The following is a 26,292-nucleotide window of genomic DNA, read 5'->3' on the forward strand; positions in this document are numbered from 1 at the left end:
AAACCAGTACCCACCGTTGGTGTTGCACGTGTTGATGGACCATCGGTAAGTCAAAGCTATTTAAGTTCACAGTCTTATTGTATACCGGGAAATACAAGATCTTATATTTACACGAAACCTTAAAACAAGATGAGGAGGGTGACGAGGGTACGCATATACCTTCTCACTTTCAACAAGACTATAGTCTCCCGGATGATGACGAGGGTATGGTCGACATGATGGATTCCATTTTTAGGGGCACTACATCCTATGTTAGAGTCTGAGGTCAAAATGCGAGAGTTGCAATCAACACAATTATACGAGGGTGCTAGGATGTCTAAACCACGTGCTTGTCTCTCAATCTTGAATCTACAAGTAAAGTATGGGTGGTCGGATACAAGTGTCTCAGCCTTAATGAGGTTAGCTCTTGCATTAATTTGACTCATTATTTGGATATTGTTTGTTTTGAGAATCATCATTTGGATAGTGTATACCGAATCATCATTGTTCGAAGCCTATGTATGTTTTGAATTGTCATAGGTTGCTCCAGAAGATGTTGCCTACACCAAATACCATGCCCGCATCAAGAGATGAAGCGAAAAAGATGCTAACAACGGTGGGTATGGATTATGATACCATCCATGCTTGCCGTAATGATTGTATTCTCTTTCGTCGTGAGCATGGAGATTTGGCTAGTTGTCCAAAGTGTGGGGAACAATGATATAGAGATGACTTGCAGGGTGAGCGGATACCGGTAAAGGTCTTGAGACACTTTCCCATCATTGCAAGAATACAACACATGTTCCGATGCAAATCCATAGCGGAGTTGATGACATGGCATGCATCTCATCAGTCCATTGATGACACATTGAGGATTCCCGCAGATTGTGCAGCTTGGAAGCACATAGATAATCAGTGGCCGGACTTTGCAAGGGAGCCACACAACTTACATCTTGGGCTAGCCATGGACGGCGTGAATCCTTTCGGGTTACGCTCGACATCTTGGTCGACATGGCCCATAGTCGTGGTGAATTACAATATCCCACCATGGCTAACAATAAAAAAGGGACACCTCATGCTTGCACTACTTGTGCCAGGAAAGTACAAGGCAAAAAATATGGACGTGTACATGGCACCTTTGATAGAGCAGTTACAGATATTATGGAGAGGAGTGCAGGTCTTTGATATTTCCAGAGCTCCTAGGCATACCAATGATATTTTGGTTAGGGGTATCTTGATGTGGACCATGCATGACTACCCAGGATATGGAGAGTGCGCAGGTACGTGGTTGTGTCTTTACATGTACAATGAGGGATTATGCTTTTTTGACTCTCTTTTGTATGCATGTCTTGTACTAACACATTCATGCAGGCGTGCAGGACTTGTTACAAGTGGGTACCATGCTTGTCCTATTTGTGGACCGGCTCTGAAATCGCTTGCACGCTACTCCAAACATATGAGGAAAAATGTTTATGAAGGTCATGCTCGATACCTTCCGCTCGACCATCTCGCACGTGGAGGTCAGCTTGATCCACCACCATCATATTTGAAGGCAAGTGACTGGATTCAAGCTTGGAGGGTGAATGGAGAGGAACCTCCTCCTGGTATGAAGAGGCTATCCATCTTTCACGAGCTTCCTTATTGGGGTCAGTTACAAATCAATCATCTCTTGGATCCCATGCATATCTTCACGAATGTGGGGGCTACTATTTGGGCACACTTGGTTGGTTCCAAGGACTCGAGAGGAGTGCGAGAAGACTTGCGTGCTATGAACAGGATGTCTTGTTTGTGGCCCCAAGTGCATGCTTCCGGAAAAGTTGTCCGCCCGAAAGCAACGTGGAAAAGTTGTCCTCCCGAAAGTAACGTGTATCGATAATCGTGATGCGTTAGCGTAATTATTATTATGTTATATTGTTGACATGACTTCATTGTTGCTTTGATAGTTCATCCTCCCAATTACAATGAAAGGGTGCTTACAAGAAGATGTTAGAAATGCTATATTCAAGATTTGTGGTATTGTGAGGTATGCTTACTATCAAATCGCATTGAATGTATTTTCTTCAATTTAAGCTTATTAATCTGTAGACTGATTATGAAAATATCTTACATGGACATGTGAAATAGGTGGATATCTCAAAAAGAGATCTCCATATCGAGCATCGAGAAGGCTACGGTGGAATCCATCGAAGCCGTATGCTTGCTTGAGAAGCACTTTCCCTCGAGCATTATGACAACTCAAGTCCACTTGCTTGTGCACATAGTTGATGAGGTGGCTATAGCAGGTACCGTTCATAGTCGATGGATGTTTTTTCTCGAGCGGTTTATGAAAACTTTAAAGGGGTTTGTAAGACAAAGAGCAAGACCGGAAGCAAGCATGGCAGAGGGATGGCTTGTGCAAGAGTCATTAGTATATATCACAGAGTTTCTTGCATCCACGGATCCTGATATGCTGCAAGCTTGGCACAACAAGGATGATGATCGCATCGTTGGCGAGGTTCCCCAAGGAAAAGGGATTGAAAGAAAGATGAGCGAAGAGCAAATGGAGAAAGTCAATAAGTTTTGTATCCTCAATAGCCCTGAGATGCAGAAGTGGATTGAGAGATATGAAGTGGCCAAAGCAGAAAGAATAAATGCAAGGACGAGATTCAGAGTAATGTACAGGCGATCACAACCATATCCACGGGATCTGGCTCTTCTCCCTACTCACATGTCACTTGATTGGCTACAACTGGCTCTACGTAAAGCTGAATGTGATGGAGAGACAATAAACGAGCGCGAGCGAGAGTTATCATTTGGATGTATGGTGCATGTAAGTTTCTTACCTCTTGACGTAATTAAGTAATTATTTGCTCGGGGGGGTCACTATGTATAAACCCTCTATATCACGTGCGTTCAAGGCCTATATTTAAAGTCCCTTATTTGTACAAAATTTCATTAATAAAATGTACCCCTTTTCTATACAAATCTGTAAAATTTTTCCAAAACTATTTTAAATAGTCCCTTATGTATATTTATTTCTGTAAATTTTAGACATTAAAAAAATCCTTCTGTTGAACTCATGTGATAGGGTTACATATGATGAGTGACCCCCCCGAGATTACTTGTGGCAATATATGCTATAAAATAGATGCATCTTCATTGTTTTAATGATGCTCTTTTACAGTACAAAAAGTACAGTGCATTATGGTCATATGGACAACATTTTTGCGTGGAACGCATCGATTCAAAGAGAGTCATGTATGATTGTGGAGTCATGGCTAACTTCACACAAGATAGCCGAGAAAGTGCTTCGGATACCAATCTTCTCTCCTCACAGTTGGATTATTGTGGAACCATACGCGACATCTATGAAGTTGATTTCAGACGATTTAGTATTTTCATTCTTGATGTAAAATGGTTTAGAACTATTTACAACGGTCCCCATGTGACAGTGAGAAAAGATAGTAGCGGTCTCTTTGCAATAGACTTTACCAAACATTGGACCAATGAAAGTGATACTTTTGTTCTTCTCGAGCACTGTGAGAGCAGGTGCATACTAATGATTTAATTAATCGAAGCTTTCGTTTTTAAAGTCCATTGATACATGTACTTGAGCATAATTTCATATATATAATTGACGACATTTGGCACCCATCTTCAATATAGGTGGTTTTTCATTCGGATCGTTCTGATCCAAGATGGTGGTACATGATCCAAGTTGCACCATGAAGTAAGCAAATTTTTGAAGATCGAGATGTGGATATGGAGATGCCACTATCAATGCCGGATCCAATTGATGAATCTAGCGAAGAAGATGTAGATCACCATATGAGCCAAGAGGAAGATGCGCATAATGACATCGCACAGGATGAAGATGGAGATCACGATATTGAGGAAGAAGACAACGATCATCAAGAATCACCACACTTTATTGAAGAATATGATCAAATACTTTTAGGTGAACGTACGATGCTAGAGTATGATGATGATATAGGAGATCAACTCGGTATAGAGTTGGAGATAGACTTGTTTGGGACCTTAGACTTGGCTCAAGATGAAACAATTGATGTAAATGCTCTTAATTGATTTTTCTCATCTCAAACTTTGACATGAATATATGAGCTTCAAAGGCTTAATGTTCATGCTCTCATATTTTTATTCTCTATGAGATCAAACATGTATGAAAATTTAAAAAAATTTGTCATTGGAAAAAACTAACTTTTAAGGCCTATATTAAAAAAAAAAAACTCTCTGGAAAACGGAGGGAAAACGTCGCTATAAAATAGTATATCAGTGTCGCTATATAGCGACACTTAAAAGTCGTTATATAGCGATCTTTATAATAGTCGCTATATAGCGACTTTTAGCAAGAGTCGCTATATAGCGACGCTTTACGAAATCCTCTTTTCATACCGACGATTAACACTAAGCGGGCGCTAAACATCGGTACGTAAACATCGCAATAGGATACGTGTGTAGTAGTGACCCATCATTTGATGTCTTTGAGAATGAGTTTGATTTGCTACTCCCACATCCATATTGTGGTCCGACGAAGAGGGAGTTTATGCCAGAAGTAGACATAGACGTCCACTACTTTGTTGCAGTTCGACCATCGGACGATGAGCATGAGAATGTTAAGTTCTAGGTTGCAAAAGTGGTGGACATGAGCATGGATGACAAGGGAAAAGTTGCAACATTAACAACACTATGGTATGAGCCAAGGGGTAGGAAGGAGAGCCACGATAATAATAGACTATATATTGGGTGTTTGAAAAAGGAATGGGTTCCAAACCATGAGAAAAGGTCCGAAGCTTTCCAAAGAGACAGTCATAGTATCTTGGAAATCAAGGACAAAGAAAACAAGGAAGCACATGGGATATGATGTAGAAGAAAAAATTAGAATACCGCTAGCCATTATTTTGCACATTACAGAGTTTTTGAAGATGCTCGCTAAGGAGGAAGTAGAAGGAGATAGTGCAAATGAAGAATGCCCATGACAATACCATTCAAGCATCCAAGCAACAAGTGACAATGAATCGGACTTTTAAACAAACTAGTTACCTATTTGTACTTAACACATTTGTAAAGGCAGAATTGAGTTATTGAAAAGGTTGCATGTTAGACTCCTTTGTACAAAGACTCATGGAGAGCAATATCTCTTGTAAACATATGACATTGTAAAATTGCAAGTATAGCTATTACTATTTTGGGAGCACATTTAAAGAGTCTTCTATGCCTCTTGTCTATTTTAACCTTTAAATTTTTTGGGACTTCAAGAGTGTTATAGTTTTCTACATCAAATTTTAAGTGCATTCTTTTGGAGTAAATTATATTAATAAGTCTTTATTTTGAAAAAGATTTTTCATGGATTTAGATTTATAACTCATGATTTTTTTCAAATGTGAATAGGATTGTTAAAAAGAAGAAGTGCAAAAGTAGGATTTAATCAAAGTTTTTCCATTAGTAGTGCACCATTATTGTGACACTCCAATTTTGTATATGAAATATTTTGGAATATATATCATAGATAGTGTTCATAAAGGATGGTTTTGATGTTTTGAAGGTTTTGGGAAAGTTTGGTGTTGGACGAAAAATTTTGGTTTTTGTCCATTATGGTGTCGGCTGGATTTTGCGGCTTGATTTTGAGTTGGTTAGAGAAATAATTTGAAGAAACTCTGTATGAGAGAGTTTTAGATCTTGTTGAGTAGAGAAACTTTGTCCTAGTGAAAAATTTGTGGTTCACTCATGTGCATGCTTGTATGGAGGTCAGAAGTTGCTAATAAAGTGGTTTTGAGCTAAAAGTGCATCTAAATTTCCGTGTCGAGTTGCAGGCATTAGACGGAGGTCAAGATGGAAGAATTAGCCATGAAAGGTCACATGCAAAGGGAAAGAAGAGGATCCGATCTTCGAGATGAGCTATTGATCTTGTCTATTGGATCTACGAGGCAGGTGTGGTGATGCTCCGAACAGGGCCGTTTTCATGTTGTTTTTGGTCGATTTTGGAGGTTTTTGGCGGCTTATTTTGGAGTCGTGAAAGGCTATAAAAGAAGAGGAGATCGTGAGAAGGAGAACACACAATCCAACACACGCATATCGAGGCTGAGCGAAAGAGAAGAGAAGGCACGCATCGCGAGGTGGCACGAGCGAAGAGAAGGCACGCATATCGAGGCGCTGCGAAAGTGAATAGCACACGAATCGAGGCAGCACAAAGAAGAAGATCAGATCAAGATATTTTGAGATTGAGAGTGAGAGTGAGAGTGTGATTGAGATTTGATCGTTTGATCATCTGATTTGAACATCTTCATGCGAGTGAGAGTGAGATAGACGGGTGGTATCGAGCTCCTTCACGGAGTGATTCTTCTCCGAAATTATTGTAAAGACTCATCAGTTTGATTCATACTGCAATCTCTCTTCTTTTTCATTCGTGATTATTATCTTGCTACAATTTTGATCGTGATTGTGAAAGAACGGTGCGTGACAATTATAGAGATAGATTGCAAAATTTATTATGTGGAAATGAGAGTGCCAAAAAGTGAACTTTTGATTCTCGAATGATATTTTCATAAAGTAAACTTGTCAATTGGGAAGGATTTTTTGGATTAGTCCAAGAGTAGACATATAAGTCGAAAATTAATGACGTAAGTATTGTTATTACATCAGATACAGCCTTAATGAAATAATTTGCCCATACTTGCTCAAGTTGAAGTATAGGTATCAACAACAACATCCCAAGGGTCTCTATTGCTATCATATTTATGGGTATCTGGAGCCTCAGAAATGAGATCAGTCATGCTATGGCGGAGAGTGTGCTACTAGGGATAACTAAGGTTGGGCCTAACTGACATGAGGAAGCTAGTGGGAATGTGTATGTTAGATCTTCATAGTGCTATGTATATTGTCATTAGGTGCGATGTTTGGACATAGTTGCCACCGTGGGCAGTTTGCCCTGTGTAGTTGGTCGCAATTCGTAATACTTTCCTTTCCTTATAGTTAATTAATAAAAGCCAACGTGCTCCCTTAAAGAAATAAAACACTCAAACTTAGGATACATACACATGAGACCCAACATTTTGGCCTAAGTTCTCAAAGAACAGTTTCCCTATATCTTCAAAATCTCAATTCATCTGCTCATTGAAAGCCACTTTCTTGACATAAAGAAAATTCTGATGTACTTGTAAAAGAGCCCAAAGTCCAAAACATTCACCGATGCTATGCTAGATAACACACAAAAAAGTTACGAAATTGAAAAAGAAAATGAACCCTAAGCACGGCATCAAAAACACTTACAGATGCTCTCTGAATGACCCAAATCTGCTTATAGGATCAACCAAGAGTATCTACATGAATTTCAAATTGGCATGTGCAAGTGTGAACTCCTATCAAGGTTTCCAACCTTCGAACAGTCATGAAGCTTGGGAAGCATATGCTTGTACCTTTGTAAGAATCAAGATGAGAAAATAGGCTTGTTCAAAATGAAATAAACAGGAAATCATGAGTAGAAAAATGGATTGCAATACTTCAGATTGCAAGGCAGCCCATCTTACAAAGACAAAGGCAAGGGAATCAACAAAGCATCGAATCATAGAAACAATCGACTTAGACTCTTTCCATAGCCTCAGAGCTACACCTTCATTTGCTGGGGGAGTAGCAACATCAGAATATGATTTAGGAGATGAAATGACATAGGTCTTAGAGGGATCATTTGTGTTGAGTGATGCATTCATAAAAAACGTAGATTCTATCATTGTATCACCTACAACCTCGATTGAACAATGATTACCTAATTTGCAAAATTGTAGATCTTAAGGCACTGATGCTCTATAGCTGCAATGGAGGGTAATGGTGTAGCATAAGGCATCAAAGCTCTACAGCTACAATGGAGGGTAATGGTGGAGCCCTATGGATGGGACACTAGGAATACCATGCTTCAATATGATGCTCATATAATAGCATGCAACCATCATAAAACAAAAGAAATGTATGTGAGGGAAGGCAATGGAGGAGAGCTCCATGTGAAAATGATGGAGAGGTAGGCAATGATCAGGGCTCCCCACACAAATGACAAACATAGGACGGCCGCTTTATACCAACCCCTCCATCCATTAGGATGCCAAACATTGAAACAGATCGCTTTCAAACTCTCAAAGGGCAATTTAGTCAAGTCTTAGAAGATAAGCTATGACGCCATGACCATCACTTTGCAATACTACTTCTCTCAAAGTATAATCTATAGGTTAAAAGAGAAGTGGCGGCCTTATAGTCAATTGCAAGTCATAAGGCAAGGGAACCTTGGGAATTTTTTTGCAAACATTTGATTTATCATGTCATCTTCTTATGTGTTTTATTTCTTCTTAGCTCCTTCATAGTCATGAATGAATGTTTGCATCTCCCAATCTATCTTGGCAAAGGAGAGTAGGCACGCTACTAGAGTAGCACCTCATGGGCACTTGGGGTACGGTGAAGACAACATGTATTGAAAGACAAAGCATCCCTCCTTCATGGAAGGATAATGGTAAGAGCATATTGATGGTATGGATGGGTGATAGCATTATATATTGAATATGATTTAATTTAATTAAGCCCATTTTTTGATCTAAGGTCCTACTCTATGGCTGCAATGTAATCTATAGAAATTACAATAACTTCAAAGATGCAAGAGATGGAAGGCACAATAAATGAGTGTAGTAGCACTACATCTTTCAACATGGAATTAATGTGTGTATTTTTGGGGGATGCTTTCAACCTCTACCATGCCTTGCTTTGTCAAACTTATGACAGCTTAAAAAGTTGACTTCTATATCTTCTTAATGCCTAGACCATGGGGCCAACATTGTCATAAGGGACTTATAATAAGAAAACTAGGAGAGACATTGGTAGTTGGAGAGAAAGGCAAGGCACACTGTGGATTTACACATACCGGTAGCCATGCTTAGTGGACATAGACACAAATATTTTACTAGGCCAATGGAGCAAAAAAGGGAAGTGGTGCTAACTCCAATATTGGGTCCTATAATATAGGGAACTGGCATGCCAAGATGAAAAGAAAGGCTTTTAAAAATAAGTGCAATAGCGACATCAATCGACATAGCAAGGGTAAGAAACATGAATTTGTGACGTAGTGAAGGGGGTGTCCTTGAACATTCCAAGGACATTTCTAGTGCTAGGCATTAATGTTTGCAACCACCATGGGAATATCTTTAGGCCACGCTTCTAGTTCTCACTAATGAGAGTGCCATGTGAACACACTTTGGGTGCCCGTGAAGTGTTTGCAAAATAATGGCACACTATGCAAAATGGAACTTATAAGTTTTTAAATTTACATGAGATTTGTTTGCAATTTTTAAAATTTGTAATTTTACTTATATTTTCACCTTAAAACTTGAAAAGCTATATGAAAAAGTTTCAGGAAGGAAAGTTGAAGGTTTCTCTATATAGAAACATAAAACTTCTCTGTGAATCGTGGTGCCCCCTAGAGGACATATGAATGTTGTGTTTTGAAGAAAGAAACTCCAAAATCCCATAGATGTGAAGCTCTTGCAAAATGTTTCTTTTAAAAATGATGGTTTTCCACTAAAGCGTAAGCCAATCCAAGAAGCCAAGAGAGCGTAGATCATAATCTTTGAGAAGACAATTCAAGTTAATGATGTCACTTGCAACGTCACGTCAATAAGCAGAAGTGAGATAGTGTAGAGTGTAAACATTTGTTGGACGGTTAGCAATAGTGAACTATGCCTAGTTGAGCAAACATTTAAGCATATAAAGTTACCTCACTCCTAAATTTACTACAGAATCTTTAGCATTGAATCTAAGCTTGATGCACAAACAAGTGCACAGAGCATTATTTAGTTTGGATGGAGTATTTGACTAGTTGTGCAGGGCACTATGGCAAGCCCCCAGCCAACTTGGTTATTTCAATTTGAGCAAGAGTGTATTGACGAATTCGATCAGGCAGTTTTTCCAACGCTATCTGTGAGACTGTAGACCTCCTACTTATCGATGCCGAAGGTAGTCTCCAGCACTTGCTCAGGAAGAGGAGGTTTGGCGGCGAAGAGGGCAGTGGCCAATAGCGATACCCCCAAATTTTGACTATTCAAGCCGGATATGGCAAGGGCAGATTTATGCGCATCCGCGTTGAGCTGGAAGTGAACCAGCCCCCGGGGGAAGACAAAGAGGTCCCCAGCGTAAAGCGTTTGCTGGAAGAGAGTGTTATTGGTACCAATCCACAAAGCCCACTACTAATTTTCCCTGAGCCAGGAAGAGAACTTCGGTGGCGCGAGGATGGACATGAGGTGGAACCAGGCCGCCTCGTGCGAAGTCGAGGCGAGCGACGGACAAACCCTAAGTGTTGAGGCCAGGAAACGTTTGGGCATCGGTGAGCGTGACATTGGAGCCCAATTGGTTGTTGACATCACCTGCCTGACGCAGCAAGGGAGAAGTGAAGTCGTATGCAGAGACCTGATTGGCGTTCTTGCAAAGAAGGCCGTTTATGGTGATGTCTTGGTTGGGTAGAGCGACGTAGAAATCTTGCAAAGGATCGGCGTCCGAGGCTACAACATGGAGGGAGGGAGAAGCAAGAGCGAGCAAGAAGAGGAGGGGCAGTGCGGCCCTAGCGAGAGTGGTGATTGTGGATGTGAATTCAGCAGCCATAGCTGTGGTACAGCAGGCGATGCAGACGAAAATGTGGGGAGTGTAGCTGTTGCTGGAGAGGGATGTTAGAAATGCAGGTAGCTTCTGAGAACGCAATGGAAAGGAGATCGTGGTGATAGTGTAGTGCAAGTGTGCTCCTTATAAAGTCTGCCTTTCGATCTGCTTTGGACCAAGTCAAGTTCGTGATCCTTTCGGTCTGCTTTGGACCAAGTCGAGTTCGTGATCCTGATAGGTGACGCAATCTATGGAAATTCAGATCATGGGCTATTGTTTCCGTCTTCTACAACTGTTGCTAAATCAACGAAAACAACGATGAAACATTCCACCCAGTACGCGAAGGAATAAATTAAACTGGACATATGGTGCTAAATCAACGACAATAACTTTGAAACATCCCACCCAATAAATTAAACTCGAAAGCATCTCCAGCTTGTGTTTTGCTTGTGGGAGTCGATGACTGCAGGGATGTTGTTTAATTCAACGTTTAATTCAACGCTGATAGTGTGACTTACGGCCACGGGTCACATGCTTGTAACAACGTCTAGCCACAGGGGAGAACGAGCCTAAATCAGTGTGTATGTGTGTGTATGTATCCTAAGATAGAGTTTTTAAATTATAAAAGGGAACATGCCAGCTTTTATTAAACTCTAAGGGAAAAAAATTAATTACAAAATTGTGGCCTACTATACTACAAAAATTGCCCACGGCATACAACGATTAAACTTAAACATCACACCTAATAACCATCTACATAGCACTATGAAGATCTCACAAGCACATTCCCACCAGCTTCCTCATGACAAGCACATTCCCACCAGCTTCCCAGCAAACACACTCTCCGCCATGGAACGAGTGAAGATCATCTCATTTCTAAGACTCTAGATACCCATAAAGATGATAGCAGCAGAGACCCTTGGGATGTTGTTGTTGTTGATATCACTACTTCGACTTGAGCAAGTATGGGCATACTATTTCATTAAGGGTGTAGATGATCTAATAACCATGCAAGGATGAATAGGTAATCCGATGAAACAATTCATTGTACTATCACAAGGAACTTCCAGCCGTTCACTATAGAAAAAGGAAATTTCCTAGATATAACTAGGCATTTTAATATGTATATCTCCCTGGATAAAATGCATACCCCTATCTAGGAAAAGAGGTTGTCATCTAGGAAATTGGATGAGTGTGCTACATTTCTATATAGGAAAAATGCACACCTCTATCTACGAAAAGAGGTTGTCACACTACTACACACGGATCCTATTACGATGTTTATGTACCAACGTTTAGCATGCGCGGGGTGCTAATCATCAGTATGAAAAGCGCGTGTCCGTAAAGCGTCTCTATATAGCGACGTTAGGCAAACGTCGCTATATAGCGACTATTACAAAAGTTGCTATATAGCGACACTGATATACTATTTGATAGCGACATTTTCCAGAGAGGTTTTTTACTCATATAGGCCTTAAAAGTTAGTTTTTTCCAATGACAAATTTTTTTAAATTTCATGTTTGATCTCATAGAGAATAAAAATATGAGAGCATGTACATCAAGCCTTTGAAGCTCATATATTCATGTCCAAGTTTGAGATGAAAAAAATCAATTAAGAGCATTTACATCAACTGTTTCATCTTGAGCCAAGTCTAAGGTGCCAAAGAAGTCTATCTCCAACTCTATACCGAGTTGATCTCCTATATCATTATCGTACTCTAGCATCGTACGTTCACCTAAAAGTACTTGATCATCTTCTTCAATAAAGTGTGGTGATTCTTGATGATAGTTGTCTTCTTCCTCAATATCGTGATCTCCATCTTCCTCATGTGCGATGTCATTATGCGCATCTTCCTCTTGGCTCATATTGTGATCTTCATCTTCTTCACTAGTTTCATCCGGATCAATTGGATCTGGCATTGGTAGTGGCATCTCCATATCCACATCTCTATCTTCAAAAATTTGCTTGCTTCGTGGTGCAACTTGGATCACGTACCACCATCTTGGATCAGAACGATCCGGATGAAAAACCACCTATATTGAAGATGGGTGCCAAATGTCGTCAATTATATATATGAAATTATGCTCAAGTACATGTATCAATGGATCTTTAAAAACGAAAGCTTCCATTAATTAAATCATTAGTATGTACCTGCTCACAGTGCTCGGGAAGAACAAAAGTATCACTTTCATCGATCCAATGTTTGGTGGAGTCTATTGCAAAGAAACCGCTACTATCTTTTTTCACTGTCACATGGGGACCGTTGTAAGTAGTTCTAAACCATTTTACATCAAGAATGAAAATACTAAATCGTCAAAAATCAACTTCATAGATTTCGCGTATGGTTCCACACAATAATCCAACTGTGAGGAGAGAAGATTGGTATCCGAAGCACTTGCTCGGCTATCTTGTGTGAAGTTAGCCATGACTCCACAATCATACGTGACTCTCTTTGAATCAATGCGTTCCACGCGAAAATGTCATCCATATGACCATAATGCACTGTACTTTTTATACTGTAAAAGAGCATCATTAAAACAATGAAGATGCATCTATTTTATCGCGTATATTGCCACAAATAATTACTTAATTACGTCAAGAGCTAAGAAACTTACATGCACCATACATCCAGATGATAACTCTCGCTTGCGCTCATTTATTGTCTCTCCATCGTGTTCGGCTTTACGTAGAGCCAGTTGTAGCCAATCAAGTGACATGTGAGTGGGGAGAAGAGCCAGATCCCATGGATATGGTTGCGATCGCCTGTACATTACTCTGAATCTCGTCCTTGCATTTATTCTTTCTGCTTTGGCCAATTCATATCTCTCAATTTACTTTTGCATCTTAGGGCTATTGAGGATATAAAACTTATTGAATTTCTCCATTTGCTCTTCGCTCATCTTTCTTTCAATCCCTTTTCCTTGGGGAACCTCGCCAATGATGCGATCATCATCCTTGTTATGCCAAGCTTGCGACATATCGGGATCCGTGGATGCAAGAAACTCTGTGATATATACTAATGACTCTTGCACAAGCCATCCCTCTGCCATGCTTGCTTCTGGTCTTGCTCTTTGTCTTACAAATCCCTTCAAAGTTTTCATAAACCGCTCGAGAAAAAACATCCATCGACTATGAACGGTACCTGCAATAGCCACCTCATCAACTATGTGCACAAGCAAGTGGACTTGAGTTGTCATAATGCTCGAGGGAAAGTGCTTCTCAAGCAAGCATACGGCTTCGATGGATTCCACCCTTGCCTTCTCGATGCTCGATATGGAGATCTCTTTTTGAGATATCCACCTATTTCACATGTCCATGTAAGATATTTTCCTAATCAGTCTACAGATTAATCAGCTTAAATTGAAGAAAATGCAATCAATGCGATTTGATAGTAAGCATACCTCACAATATCACAGATCTTGAATATAGCATTTCTAACATCTTCTTGTAAGCACCCTTTTATTGTAATTGGGAGGATGAACTATCAAAGCAACAAAGAAGTCATGTCAACAATATAACATAATCATAATTACGCTAACGCATCACGATTATCGGTACACTAATTCTACTTAGAATACCTGTAAGACCTTGTGCCAATCATGGGACTTGAGTGTACTAAGCTTATTGTCCTTTGAAAATGCTCCTTTCAAGCAATGCATGTACACTGTCGGTGTTTGAAAAGAGGCAATGTCCGCCTTGACCGCTACCTCCTCCCTCGTAGAGAGGATCCACGTTGCTTTCAGGAGGACAACTTTTCCCGAAGCATGCACTTGGGGCCACAAACGAGACATCCTATTCATAGCACACAAGTCTTCTCGCACTCCTCTCGAGTCTTTGGAACCAACCAAAAGTGCCCAAATATTAGCCCCCACATTCTTGAAGATATGCATGGGATCCAAGAGATGATTGATTTGTAACTGACCCCAATAAGGAAGCTCGTGAAAGATCGATAGGCTCTTCATACCAAGAGGAGGTTCCTCTCCATTCGCCCTCCAAGCTTGAATCTAGTCCATTGCCTTCAAATATGATGGTGGTGGATCAAGCTGACCTCCACATGCGAGATGGTCGAGCAGAAGGTATCGAGCATGACCTTCATAAACATTTTTCCTCATATGTCTGGAGTAGCATGCAAGCGATTTCAAACCCAATCCACAAACAGGACAAGCATGGTACCCACTTGTAACAAGTCCTGCACGCGTGCATGAACGTGTTAGTATAAGACATGCGTGCGAGAGAGTCATAAAAGCATAATCCTATATTATACATGTAGAGACACAACCACGTACCTGCGCACTCTCCATATCCTAGGTAGTCATGCATGGTCCACATCAAGATACCCCTGACCAAAATATCATTGGTATGTCTAGGAGCTCTGGAAATATCAAAGACCCGCACTCCTCTACATAATATTTGTAACTCCTCTATCAAAGGTGCCATGTACACGTCCATATTTTTTGCCTTGTTTTTCCTGGCACAAGTAGTGCAAGCATGAGGTGTCCCTTTTTTATTGTTAGCCATGGTGGGATATTGTAATTCACCACGACTATGGGCCATGTCGACCAAGATGTTGAGCGTAACCCGAAAGGGTTCACACCGTCCATGGCGAGCCCAAGATGTAAGTTGCGTGGCTCCCTCGCAAAGTCCGGCCACTGATTGTCTATGTGCTTCCAAGCTGCACAATCTGCGGGAATCCTCAATGTGTCATCAGTGGACCGATGAGATGCATGCCATGTCATCAACTCCGCTATGGATTTGCATCGCAACATGTGTTGTATTCTTGCAATGATGGGAAAGTGTCTCAAGACCTTTACTGGTATCCACTCACCCTGCAAGTCATCTCTATATCGTTGTTCCCCACACTTTGGACAACTAGCCAAATCTCCATGCTTACGATGAAAGAGAATACAATCATTATGGCAAGCATGGATGGTATCATAATCCATACCCACCGTTGTTAGCATCTTTTTAGCTTCATCTCTTGATGCGGGCATGGTATTTGGTGCAGGCAACATCTTCTAGAGCAACCTATCACAATTCAAACATACATAGGCTTCGAACAATGATGATTCAGTATACACTAATCCATACATGATGATTCTCAAAACAAACAATATCCAAATAATGAGTCAAATTAATGCAAGAGCTAACCTCATTAAGGCCGAGACACTTGTATCCGACCACCCATACTTTACTTGCATATTCAAGATTGAGAGACAAGCACTTAGACATCCTAGCACCCTCGTACAATTGTGTTGATTGCAACTCTCGCATTTTGACCTCAGACTCTAACATCACGTGTACATGGGATGTAGTGCCCCTAAAAATAGAATCCATCATGTCGACCATACCCTCGTCATCATCTGGGAGACTATAGTCTTGCTCAAAGTGTGAAGGTATATGCGTACCCTCGTCAGCCTCCTCATCCTGTTTTAAGATTTCGTGTAAATATAAGATCTTGTATTTCCTGGTATCCAATATTAACCGCGAACTTAAATAGCTTTGACTTACCGATAATCCATCAACATGTGCAACACCAATGGTGGGTACTGGTTCGGGCTCCTCCCCATACATCCGCAAGTGGCACATGATAATACGACGTTGATGTCGTACTTCTCGCTTGCAATGAGTGCAATGATAGTATAACCTCTCCGTAAGCCACTTTGTGCTCCTGGGCATTGGCGCATCATCAGACGAGCTTCCACTCGTCCCTTCCATCTACACTTATAAAATCACAACATAAGTTGTAAGAAAATATATTCACAGTTATAAAATAGCATCTATGAGCTTATTTTTTAACTAAGAACATAAAGTGTCGCTATATAGCGACGTTTTGCTCTGTTCCGTCACTATATAGCGACACTTTTAATTAAAAACGTCGCTATATAGTGACGCGCTATATAGTGATGGAAAAGCATCGCTATATAGTGACGCTGTGGATTAAAACTGAAACCCGACGCGATGCGTGGAGCTTTCTTTAGCACTCTTTAATCTTTCAAGTAAGCAAGGCAATCTCTCCTCCCACCTATTTCCGACGACCTTGCACTCTATTCTCCTAGCTCTCGTGCTCCCTCTCCACCCTTCTCTCTCTTTGGTTTCTTGAAAGGAAGTTTTTCAAGAGGTGAGTCTCTTTCAACAATGTAGGTAGGTTTTTTGTTAGATTTCATTTTGTGAGTGCTTCTCCTTGTATTGCTAAACTTGTAAACTAGTTTTCATGCTTGATTTCAAAGGATTAAACCAAAAAACAAAGACTCACCTCTTCTAGTCTTTTTTGTATTTCTGTTCCTTCTCTTTCTCCTTGTCTCCTCAATCTCCTCCTTTCAAGAAGTTGCTTTTGTAATCTCCTCCTTCCTCTAACATCTTATTTGAAAAATTGTATATTTCCTCTCTTTTATAGGGCCAGTCCACAACACTGAGCGGGTCGTACTATTCCAGGTAAGTGCTTCCTCTTTTTTCCATTTGTTATTTTTGTTATTTGCATTGGCCTGCAGCTAGTACCTTAAGCGCTAGCTGCAGTGATGGGCGTAGGAACCCTCTCTTCCCCTCTCTTTCCTCTTCTTTCCCTCTTCTCTCCTCTTCTTTCCCTCCTTTCCTTCTTCTCTTCTTCAATCTTTCAATCTCTTTTCCCCTCTTTTTCCCTCTTTCCTTTCCCTCTTCTTCTCTCTTTCCCCCTTCTCGTATGCTCATGCATAAGCATAAGCATGAGCATATGTCTCCTTCTCTTATGCTTATGCTTATGCATAAGACTCCTCTTATGCATAAGAATAAGCATGAGCATAAGAGAAGAAGACATATGCTCATGCTTATGCTTATGCATGAGCATAAGAGAAGTAGACATATGCTCATGCATAAGAGAAGTAGACATATGCTCATGCATAAGCATGAGCGTATGTCTCTTTTTCCCTCTTTACTTTTCTTCTTCTCTCTTTCTTTCCCTCTTTCCCCTTTTCCAATCTCTCTTTCCTTTCGCTCTTCTTCTCTCTTCTCCTCTTTTCCCCCCTCTTTTCCCTCTTTCATGCTCATGTTCTTATGCTCATGCATAAGCATAAGCATGAGCATGCATAAGAGGAGTCTTATGCATAAGCATAAGCATGAGCATAAGATAAGGAGACATATGCTCATGCTTATGCTTATGCATGAGCATAAGAGAAGTAGACATATGCTCATGCATAAGCATGAGCATATGTCTCCTCTTTACTTTCCCTCTTCTTCTCTCTTTCTTTCCCTCTTTTTCCCTTTTTCCAATCTCTCTTTCCTTTCCCTCTTCTTCTCTCTTCTCCTCTTTTCCCCCCTCTTTTTCCTCTTTCATGCTCATGTTCTTATGCTCATGCATAAGCATAAGCATGAGCATATGTCTCCGTCTCTTATGCTTATGCTTATGCATAAGACTCCTCTTATGCATAAGCATAAGCATGAGCATAAGAGAAGAAGACATATGCTCATGCTTATGCTTATTCATGAGCATAAGAGAAGTAGACATATGCTCATGCATAAGCATGAGCATATGTCTCTTTTTCCCTCTTTACTTTCCCTCTTCTTCTCTCTTTCTTTCCCTCTTTCCTTTCCCTCTTCTTCTCTTTTCCCCTCTTTTCCCTCTTTCATGCTCATGTTCTTATGCTCATGCATAAGCATAAGCATGAGCATATGTCTCCGTCTCTTATGCTTATGCTTATGCATAAGACTCCTCTTATGCATAAGCATAAGCATGAGCATAAGAGAAGAAGACATATGCTCATGCTTATGCTTATTCATGAGCATAAGAGAAGTAGACATATGCTCATGCATAAGCATGAGCATATGTCTCTTTTTCCCTCTTTACTTTCCCTCTTCTTCTCTCTTTCTTTCCCTCTTTCCCCTTTTCCAATCTCTCTTTCCTTTCCCTCTTCTTCTCTTTTCCCCTCTTTTCCCTCTTTCATGCTCATGTTCTTATGCTCATGCATAAGCATAAGCATGAGCATATGTTTCAGTCTCTTATGCTTATGCATAAGACTCCTCTTATGAATAAGCATAAGCATAAGCATAAGCATAAGAGCAGAAGACATATGCTCATGCTTATGCTTATGCATGAGCATAAGAGAAGTAGACATATGCTCATGCATAAGCATGAGCATATGTCTCTTTTTCCCTCTTTCCCCTTTTCCCCCCTCTTCCCCATCTTCTTCTCTCTTTCCCCTCTTCTTTCCCTCCTTTCCTTCTCCTTCTCCTTCTCCTTCCCTCTTTTAATATCTTTCCCCCTCCTCTTCTCTCTTTCTAATCTCTCTTTCTTTCCCTCTTTCCCCTTTTCCAATCTCTCTTTCCTTTCCTGTTCTTCTCTCTTCTCCTCTTTTCCCTCTTCTTTTCCTCCTCTTCTCCTCTTTTAATTCCCTCCTCTTCTTCTCTTTTCCCTCCTCTTTTCCTCTTCTTCCTCTTTTCTTCTTCCTCTTCTTTCCCTCTTCTTCCTCTTCTTTCCCTCTTTCCTTTCCCTCTTCTTCCTCTTCTCCTCCACTTTCTCTTTTCCCTCCTCTCCTCTTCTTTCCCTCTTCTTCTCTCCTTTTCTTATTTCCTTTCCCTCTTCTTCTCTCTTTCCCCTCTTCCAATCGCTTTTCCTTTCCCTCTTCTTCCTCTTTTCCTTTGCCTATGCCTATGCTTATGTTTGTTTTTTGTTTTCGTGTTTGTGTCTATGTTAGACATGGGATCACGTCGCACGTTTGACGAGTATGAACAGCCTCGCAGGAGGAGACATCATGATCTATATGCTCCAGAGGACTTTGATTCCTCTCAGGTGACACCTGAGGGGAATACCCCTGGTCTGACTCCTCTTGGACCTAGCACTGCGACTACCCCTGGTTCGACTCCTCTCGGATGTAGCACTGCGACTACCCCTCGAGGGACTCCTTTGCAAGCTGCGCATGGCTTTGTCGGGAGTCCCGACGAGTTTGTAGCACAGATGAGCGATGAGGAGGTAGCGAGATTCTTCTCTCTGCTATCTCAGAGGACCTCAGTAATTCCCTCCCCTACACCGATGGCTGGACGTACTGCCCAGCCGTCCCCTCGTGCCCCTTCGATCGAAGGGTCATCACCTGCGCGTGCCTCTGGTAAGGGAAGGAAGAGTAGGAGAGGTAGCTTATGTTGTGCTGACTCGAGAGATGTAGATGAGTCAGCACACTCACATCCCTACAGGTCTCCACTTAGTCCGGAGACACAGTATCAATTAGGTCCCTTGCCCTCTCGTACTCCCACTGCTACTCCTCGCTCCGAAAGCGCTCGCACAACTTCCACTCCTTCTGACTCTGCTACCATCAGTCCTCCTTACTCATCAGGGGATCTCTCCTATCAAATCACGGCTGCCGGAGAGATAATAGAAGATAGAAAGAGCAAAGCAGTGATGGCCACCATGAGGCAGTTGATGAGCCATCACTTCAAGAGCAGCATTACTATCGATTGGCGGTATCAAGATGACCAAAAGAAGCAAGCGGTCATCGATGAATTAAAACAAAAATACCCTAGCCTGCCAAATTGGGAGTTTAATGAGAATTATATGTGAGAGCGCATGGGTTTGGTCTTGAAGCATCGTAGATCAACCTTGCGTACTTCCATCACAAAGGGGTTGGCTAAACCCAGCTGGGCAGACAAAGCTGATTGGAAGTTCTTCAAGAAGCAGAATAGGGACCATCCCGAAATGTTCGAGGGTTAGAGGAGGGCTACGAAGAGACGGCTGGACATCGTAGGTACTTCGCACTTTGGTGCAGGCGGACGGTTGGCGTTCGAGGCAACCGTGATAAGTCTACTTCTTCTCATTTAATGTATTGTTCTATTTGTTTTACTACATATTACATGCACTTTAGCTAACTCTAAATGGATCCACAACAAGCTGCAATGGGTCATCTTCCTACAGATGCAGAGACGCGACACGCATTTCGCATAGGAACAAAGCCGTGGTTTATTGAGCAAGAGGCAATGGGAGCGACGATCGATTGGGCTGAGGTGGCTGGTCACATGGTATAAGTCTACTCCTACTTGTAATCTGACTTTTTAAATTGTTTTATTCTTTAAATTCCAATCTAATTTTCAATTTATATGGTTCACTCTTAGGGTCAAAGCTCAAGCATCCCATCACCGGAGGCGAGCGATCACCAGGGCCAGGGATCAAACGCACGTGACAAGGATCAGGGAGAAGGCGCAGCTCACGAGGACCAAGGATCAAGCCAACAAGATGAGGATGAGGATGAGGACGATGAGGACGATTCGAATGAGTAGTAGTAGTAGTAGTAGTAATAGAAGTTTGCATTTTCTTCACGATGTATGTCATTTTTGTATATCCGCTCGTTTGAGCAATTTTGTATTACCCTTTCGAAAGGGTAATTTTGTAACAAATAATGTTGTATATGTTCGACATGTATATGCTTTTGTTGCTCGATCATTTCATTTGAGCGATTTTGTATCACCCTTTTTGCAAGGGAAATTTTGTTATAAAAAACTTTTTTTGTAATTACAAAAAAAAAAAAGCATTAGTGGGGCAAAACAGAGCTTGCTATGGCCCTGTTTAGCCCCACTAATGCTTTTTTTTAAGTTCTGTTAATCATCGCTATATAGTGACGTTTACGAGTGCTGCTATATAGCGACGATTATCAATGTCACTATATAGCGATGCTTTATAGCGATCGTTCTTTTCCGATGCTTTTAACAACTTTAATAAAGATGTTTGCACCCGTTTTGTTTTTAAAAAACACAACAAAAAGCAACTATAGATACGCTTCGGAGACGCGCAAAATAGCGGGCGCGTCTATAGGCGTTGCTTTAGTAGAGGAATTACGGGCGCGTCTAAAATCTCGTCTACTTGCACGTAAATTACCGCGTCTACTTGTGCGTCTAAACTGAGAAAATACGGGCCCATCTAACATCGCGTTTATTAGCGCGTCTATTTGCGCATGTATTAGCGCGTTTATTTGCACGTTTACACTGAGAATCAGACGCGCATTTAGACGCGCAGATAGACGCAAACCAGAGAATATAGAAAGTGAGATTTTGGTGTACATCATTGCTTTCCAAACATTGCCCATGATTACCAAAGCACATAATTTTTTGCAAGCCCACATATACAAGAATTAAGTGAGATGAGGAGAATGAGACAATATGTAAAATAGTTTTGCCAATATCAATTATGGGGCTACAGTTCAATCTCATCCTCAATGAGATCAACCCTTGCAAACTATCTACTTCAAAATCCAAACAAGTGTTTAGATCTACAAATACATTCAACCCACTACTACTTGTGCCACTCATGTGCTCATCAAAATCAGCATCTCGAATGGTAGGCTCATCCTCCTCTCTCGTATCACGGTCATCATCACGTCCATGGCCATGATCATCCTCCATACGCTCCATATTAGTAAATGTACTATACATCACTTTGGAACGTGGCATAATAGGTATGACATGCCACCATCTATTATTATCCACCATTGGTTGATAGACAACCTAATTCAAACACAAATACAATCATGTTACTTTTCTTGCATCAAATATTTAAAAGCGAGTATTTTTATATGTGTGCACAGTACCTGTTCACATTGTTGCGGTAGTACTAGTGTGTCCTTCCTACTTTACCAAAACTTTGTGGAGTCAATAGTTACAAAGCCACTTGCATGGCGTTTGATTGTTGCATTAGGGCCTCTTTCCACCACGTCCTTAAACCACTTTACATCCAAAACATACACAAAGAAGCGTCGAAAGTCAAGCATAATAATATCTTGGATTATGCCACAATAATCATTCATGGCTCCATTGGCTCCCTCAAAGCTAGCAATGACGCCGCAATCTTGTGTGTTTCTCTTATCATCAATCCGTTGTGTTCGAAAATGCTTGCCCTCACACCATATAGCATTGAACATAGTGCACTACACCAAGAAAAAATCAATTAAATAAGCAATCTAAATTATTGAAAGCTCCTAACTTATGCATAACATTCTATATACCGACCTTGCTCATGCATCCCCTAGCATACTCCCATTCTTCCATTGTGATATGCATCCCCTCGTCTTTCTCTGCTTTCTCCATTTCATCAAGTAGCCAATCCACATGAATATCCTTTGGAAGTGCTCTTAGATACTGAGGGTATGGCACACGAGATCCGTGGTGTGTACGAAAGAGGGCCCTTTCTTCTTGTCTTCTTGCCTTTGCATCCTCGTATCTTGTCACCCATCTTTTCATCACATCACTATTAAGCATGCAAAAGAGGTTGATACTATTATGCAACTCCGTGTCTATTACTCTGTTGCGTCCTTTCCCTTGAGGCACAATAGAGGTCATCCTTAGGTCTTCATCATCTCTCCATAGTCGTGGGAGAGAGCTATCCACATCAACAAGAAACTCAGAAATATATACAAGTGACTCTTGTACCAACCAACCCTCGGCCATGCTACCTTCGGGTCTTGCATTTTGTTTCACGAAGCCCTTCAAGGTCTTCATGAAGCACTCTAGGAAGAACAACCATCGTGCATGTATAGTACCGCATATAGCAATCTCATCCACCAAATGCACTATGAGATGTAGTTGGCTTGTGAGAATAGAACGTGGAAATGTCTCCTCCGCTAAACAAACCGCCTCCACTGACATAACTCGAGCATTCTCAAGCGTGGTGGGATCTATTTCCTTTGAGCTCACATACCTAGAAATGAAAAAGTACAGCATATTAGCAATATGCATGCAAACTTGCACGGAGCGTTGATATGCATCATATTTTGTATCATGTAAAGTACCTCACAAGCTCGCCCATCTTGTAAATACAATCTTTCACGTCCTTCGATGCACTACGTGAAATGCTAGTAGGTAGTATGAACTGAACCCGCGAGGAGGTGGTTGATTAGTTGCTTATAGCTATTCACTCACAAATTTGAAAGGAAAAAGATATTATGCACATAAAATACTTACTTGGAGCATCTTGTGCCAATCATGAGATTTCAAGCCATATAATTGCTCTACACCTCTTTTCTTGCTCTTTGTAAAGGCTCCCTTCAAACACCTCATGCATCCAGTGGGAGTACGAATTGTAGTAATAGCGCGCTTCACCGTCGCCATCTCTAGCTTTGATAACATCCATGGTGCATGAGGTAAAAAAACACGCCCATTTGGTCTCTCTTGAGGCCAAGCTTCACGCATCCTCCCTATGGTACGTAGATCCTCACTTATGCCTGTCGAATCTCGTGTCCCATTCAAATGCTCCCAAATGGTAGATGCCACATTCTTGAAGATATGCATGGGATCAAGCAGGTGATTGATCTTGAGGTGGGACCAATATGGTAAACGATAAAAGATGGAGTATCTAAACAAAATAAAGTGTTAGCGAGCAATATTTACTTTCAGCCAATATAGCCAATCTTTACTTCCAACCAATAGTTACAAACCCTTACCGGCTCATGCCAAGTGGTGGAGGAGTCGCGGAACCATCCCAAATTCTCATCCAATCTCCCGCAGTGAGTGATTGTGGGAGGACCTCATTCCAAGGCGCAACATATCTAGGATGATCAGGTGGGAGAAATCGATGGTGATTCTCATAGATGACCTTATTCAATGCGTTTGCCCGTGAGGCAACTAGCGAAGGACCACAAACAGGACATGCATGGTAACCCAATGTAGTGAGACCTGAACAATAGATGCAATTAAGAGTGGAAGGTGGGTTTAGGGTGCCACATCCTTTGCCTATTCATAATTAGAAATGCAATGCTTACCTGAACACTCGCCATAGCCTGGGAAGTCATGCATCGTCCACATCAAGACTACTTTGCAGTTGAAGTCTCGTGACGAGGGAGGCCTGCTCACATCATGCACCTCGATACCTCTCCAAAGTATCTCTAGCTCATCAATCAAAGGCTCCAAATAAACATCAGGGTTTTTGACTTTATGTTTCCCTGGAATTAGAAGGGACAGCATAACATGTCCTTTCTTAATAGCCATAGAGGGTGGAAGATTGTAATTCACCAATACCACTGCCCATGTACACTGTAAGACGTGCTTTTGAGACCAAATGGGTTCACACCGTCCATACCCAATCCAAGTCTCAAGCTTCTAGGTTCTTCCTTGAAGCTTGGCCATGTGTCTTCAATATGCTTCCACGCAGGAGAGTCCGCGGGAGTTCTCCACTTGCCATCAGTTGATCGATGGGAGGAATGCCATGACATGAGCTCTGCAATAGATTTGCACTTGAACATATGTTGGATGCAAGGGATTATGGGAAAATGTTGCAATACCTTACGAGGCACGTCCAAGGTTTTGAGATCTGCTCTATATCTTGCCTCTCCACAAGTAGTGACAAAATATGAAGAGGGAGAGGAGAAGAGTGGAGATGAGGAGAGAGGGCACAGCTAGAGAGCACACCACAAATGACTAACTGTACACTAGAATTAGTTGAAAAAATAGAATATATACAAACCCTTTTAGGGTTAGGGTTAGGGGATCTAACCCTTTCCTTTATAGCACTCTATAAGGTTAGTGCTATGCACATATGATCACGTGATGGTGCTATGCACACATGATCACATGATGTTGAGCGTGAACTCTCAACACCTTCCCTCAAGATCAACATCATGAAGTAGGCCTTCCCTCAATGATTCTGGGGAATCGAAGAAGGACTGATCATTACATTCCATCACACCCCTTTAATGGGAATGTCCTTCCTCTGCATCAAACCAAGAGCTAGTCGGTGTTTCTCGAATAGCTCTTTACCGAGTGGTTTGGTAAAGATATCTGCAACATTTTCTTTGCTATCACAATGCTGCAGTGTGATGTCACCAAGTAACACTCTTTCTCTGATGAAGTGCTCTCTGACATCAATGTGCTTTGTCCTGGAGTGATATACTGGATTTTTGGCCAATGCTTGAGCCGATTGATTATCACAGTATATTATTGTTGGCTTTGACTCATCAAAGTAATCTGTTTCTGACAATAGTCTTCTGAGCCATATAGCCTCACATGCACCTGTAGTGAGTGCTCTATATTCTGCTTCAGTCGAAGACAAAGAAACAGTTGGCTGTTTGTTTGACAACCATGATATAGCACCTTGACCAAGGAAAAATGCATATCCCTGTGTCGATCTCCTGGTCTCATGATCTCCAGCATAGTCACTGTCACAGTATCCATGCAACCGTGGATGACTTCAGCATAGTCACTGTCACAGTATCCATGCAACCGTGGATGACTTCCTCTGTATTCTATCCCAAATTGTCTTGTACCTCTGATGTATCTCAAGACTCTTTTGGCTGCATTCCAGTGAGACTGTTTTGGATTTGCCATAAACTGTGCTAGTGAGCTTACTGCATAACAAATATCTGGCCGTGTGATTGTCAGATATATAAGAGATCCAATGAGTTGCCTGTAGTATCTGTCATTGACTGTAGGCTTTTCTGAATCTTTAGTAAGTTTCAAACTCTGTTCCATGGGAGTGGCTGCAATCTTGCAATCTGCCATATGAAACTTCTTCAGGAGACTGTCAACATATTTGAGCTGACTCATGAATGTGCTATCTGAATCTCTCCAGAACTCAATTCCAAGACAATAGTGCATAAGTCCAAGATCTTTCATGTCGAACTCTGCAGATAAGTCTTGTTTTAGCTTTCTGATGAAGCTATCCTTGCTTCCTGTCACAATCAGATCATCTACGTACAAAAGTGCAATAGTAATATCTTCCCCTTGAACTTTGTAGTAGAGAGTATGATCTGCAT

At 41.2% G+C, this 26,292-nt stretch overlaps 1 pseudogene; it reads right to left on the reverse strand.

The window, feature by feature from the left end:
• Positions 1-9,902: 9,902 nt before the first annotated feature.
• Positions 9,903-10,605, reverse strand: LOC147889092 (germin-like protein 8-2 pseudogene; annotated as a pseudogene).
• Between the last annotated feature and the right edge of the window lie 15,687 nt (positions 10,606-26,292).

Source organism: Dipteris shenzhenensis, chromosome 21 (genome assembly GCF_047967505.1).
Source record: "Dipteris shenzhenensis isolate YYH24624 ecotype China chromosome 21, Dip_SZ_1.0, whole genome shotgun sequence".
Taxonomy (NCBI): Eukaryota; Viridiplantae; Streptophyta; class Polypodiopsida; order Gleicheniales; family Dipteridaceae; genus Dipteris; species Dipteris shenzhenensis.